The following is a 3,758-nucleotide window of genomic DNA, read 5'->3' on the forward strand; positions in this document are numbered from 1 at the left end:
TGGATGGACTTGCTCTTTCCTGGCTTGAGCCTGGCCCAGATTTGACTGTTGTGGCCATCTGGGGAGTGAACAGGTAGATGGAAGATCTCTCACTCTCTGTCACTCTGCCTTTCAAATAAGTAAATAAATCCTACACACACACACACACACACACATATATTAAATGTCACAAATCAATACTCTTTCTTCTGTGAGGATTCGCTCAGTACTCTTCTTCCACCAAGATAAGGATGATGATGAAGATGATGCTCTTAGTGCCATTTTCATTTAATAGTAAGTCGGTAGTATTGCTACCTAAAGACCTGGGCTGTGATTAACCCAGGATGTTCTCATGGAACCTCCAATTATTTAAACTTACTGCTATATATTTAATTTCTCCGTGTTAATGAAAGAAGAGTTACTTCATTAAATGAAGATTTCAGGGGTGAGTGCTGTGGCACAGCATGTTAAGCTGCAGCTTGGGATGCCTGCATTCCACATTGGACTGCCAGTTCCAGTCCCAGCTACTCTGCTTCTGATCCAGCTTCCTACCAACACATCCTGGGAGGCAGCAGACGATGGCTCAAGTGGGTGGATCCCTGCCATCCAAGTGGGAGACCCAGATGGACCCAGAGCTCCCGGATTCAACCTGGCCCAGTCCTGGCTGTTGTGGGCATTTAGGGAGTAAATCAGCAGATGGAAGGTCTTTCTCTGCCTTTCAAGTATATGAAAATAAATATCTAAAGAAAAATGATACTGTAAATTATCTATTGAGTAAACTAAGATCAGAAAATAAGATGGAAATAAATATTTTAATTACTCCTAAATCTCTTTAGCACCTAGCACATAGTCACCCAATAAGTACTTGCTGAATAAATGAATGAAAAAAACTATGCTTACACTAACATACATTATTAATTCTAAATAGCACCTATTCAAATTCACCCCATCTTTCCAATATTGTTCATAATCAGCTTTTAATGAAAAATTTTGTTATCAACTATTTTAGATATAAAAGATTATTAGCAATTTTCCCTGGCTCCAAACTTTCCTTCCTCCCCATCTCAATCTGTCTAGAGCACCTGATTAACCTTTTTTTTTTTCCGTTGGTTCACTACCCAAATGGCCGCTATAGCCGGCGCGCTGCACCAATTGGAAGCTGAAACCAGGAGCCAGGTGCTTCTCCTGGTCTCCCATGCGGGTGCAGGGCCCCAGCACTTGGGCCATCCTCCACTGCCTTCCCGGGCCACAGCAGAGAGCTGGACTGGAAGAGAAGCAACGGGGACAGGACCGGCGCCCCAATCAGAATTAGAACCCAGGGTGCCGGTGCCGCAGGCAGAGAATTAGCCTAGTGAGCCATGGCACCGGCCCTGATTAACCTTAAAATGTTCCTATTCAGAAACTCTGAGCAGTCCCTGCTGTATTCTGAATAGATTCCAAGCTCTTTCTTTCCTCAGGTAACACACGTACCTTCTGCAATCTGGCCTCAAATCTGGAAACCTAAATTTCCTCTTAATACTCCCAAATAGAAATCTTTATGTTCTAGAGAACCAATCTGGATTGGCAGAATACAAATCATTCTTTCCTAACTTTAATCTAGATCTTGGCTTTTCTCATGTCCTTGGCCTAGATTCCCTCCTACAGCTTCACCTACTGAAATCTTAGCTGTTACCACAAGCCTCAGCCTCAATGCTAGTTTTTTCTAATGCCTTCCTGAGTCATCCCCTTCTTCCCTATCATGTTTACTTTTCAGTGCCTATGTTCTTATTGACTTATCCTGTAAAGCTGGCCAGTTTAAATAAGCTGGGTCCCAGCTCCTTTCCCAAACCCAAACAGAAAATAGGAATTATGCCTGTCAAACTATTCCTTCTTTTCTTTTTAAATTTAGTTTTATTTGAAAAGGAGAGAGAGAGAGAGATCAAGAGATATCTTCCACCGTTTTACTTCCCAAATACCCCAACAGCAGAAAACTCAGTGTAGGTCTCCCATGTGAGTGGCAGAGACCCAATAACTTGAGCCACAGCCTGCTGCCCCTGCCTGAGCATGAGTTGGAAGCTGGAATTGGAAGCAGAGCCAGGCACTCTGATAGGCAATGCAAAGCACCCCAGGTAGCATCCTAACTGCTGCACCAAATACCCACCCCAAATCTTTCTGACAGTATTTGGCATCAGGTGTTCCCAGATATTTCTATTCAGGGGACCCTATTAAAAGAAACAGTTTGGGGCTGGCCTTGTGGCTCAGCCTTAAGTTAAGCTGATGCCAGCATCCCACACCAGAGTGCCAGTTTCAGTCCTGGCTGCTCCACTACAAAACCAGCTTCCTGTTAATGCACCTGGGAAGCCACTGGATGATGGCTCAAATACTTAGATTCCTGCCACCCACCTGTGAGACCCAAATGGAGTTAAAGGTTCCCGGAGTCAGCCTTGCCCAGCCCTGGCTGTTGCTGCCATTTGAGGAATGAGGCAGTGGATGGAAGATCTCTCTTTCTCTGTCATTCTGCCTTCCAAATAACTAATAAAATTAAAAAAAAATTTGAAAACAAACTTGTAAAGGTTACTATACAGAGAAGTGCACACCCAAAATGTGTCTTTTTTTTTTTTTTTTTTTTTTTTTGACAGGCAGAGTGGACAGTGAGAGAGACAGACAGAAAGGGCTTCCTTTGCCGTTGGTTCACCCTCCAATGGCCACCGCGGCTGGCGCACCGCGCTGATCCGATGGCAGGAGCCAGGTACTTATCCTGGTCTCCCATGGGGTGCAGGGCCCAAGCACTGGAGCCATCCTCCACTGCCTTCCTGGGCCACAGCAGAGAGCTAGCCTGGAAGAGGGGCAACCGGGACAGAATCCGGCACCCCGACCGGGACTAGAACCCGGTGTGCCGGAGCCGCAAGCAGAGGATTAGCCTAGTGAGCCCCAGCGCCGGCCCATGTGTGTTTTTTTTTTTTTTTTAAAGATTTATTTATTTATTTGAAAGAGTTATACAGAGAGAGGAGAGGTAGAGGTCTTCCATCCGCTGGTTCACTCTCCAATTGGCTGCAACACCAGAGCTGCACCGATCCGAAGCCAGGAGCCAGGAGCTTCCTCTGGGTCTCCCACGTGGCTGCAGGGGCCCAAGGACTTGGGCCATCTTCTGCTTTCCCAGGCCATAGCAGGGCTCTGGATTGGAAGTGGAGCATCCAGAACTTGAACCAGCGCCCAGATGGGATGCTGGCACTGCAGGCGGCGGCTTTATCCGCTAAGCCGCAGCGTCGGCCCCCCTAATTTTCACAAGCTGATACACTCATCCAACCAGTTCCACTAAGAAACAGTGCAACCAGAATCTCAAAAATTATCTGGAGTGACCCATTGTGCGGACCCCATTTTAATCAATTATACGTGATACCTGTACATTTGGTTAATAAAAGTGAGACTACGTATTGGAAGACCCCTTATTATACTGCTTTTCTACTAGCCTTCCTCCCTAAGGGAGCTTGCATGCATCCTGAGCCCGCAATTTTATTTTTCAATTGAACGCAGGGAAACAAAAATCTACAGCACCTTTAGTGGAAAACGCCCGTCAGTACCAAACTGTCAAAATGAGCTAGTGACCTTTCGTTTTAAAACTTCGGTCAAGGAGCGCTCTCTTACACCGGGTTCAGGACTCCTCTTAAATATTCAACATGGCCGCATGCGCGTCTGTAAGCAACATGGCCGCTCTGCCAGGCACCAACATGGCCGCCGCAACCTCATCAGGCCCGGAACGAATCCGTCATTCTAGCAACCCCTACGGTGGCTCTCGTTTT

The 3,758-nt window shown here is 46.3% G+C and overlaps 1 long non-coding RNA gene across 1 annotated transcript; it reads right to left on the reverse strand.

Annotated features, from left to right (window-relative positions):
- Window positions 1-2,909: 2,909 nt before the first annotated feature.
- On the reverse strand, window positions 2,910-3,667 carry LOC138844656 (uncharacterized). The gene is made up of 2 exons (XR_011380822.2): window positions 3,514-3,667; window positions 2,910-3,132 (listed from the first exon to the last, which is right to left on the reverse strand). It is a non-coding gene; the product is annotated as an uncharacterized LOC138844656 (long non-coding RNA).
- Window positions 3,668-3,758: the final 91 nt, after the last annotated feature.

This window comes from Oryctolagus cuniculus, chromosome 12 (assembly GCF_051225735.1).
Source record: "Oryctolagus cuniculus isolate XC-2025 breed Fujian yellow rabbit chromosome 12, ASM5122573v1, whole genome shotgun sequence".
NCBI lineage: Eukaryota > Metazoa > Chordata > Mammalia > Lagomorpha > Leporidae > Oryctolagus > Oryctolagus cuniculus.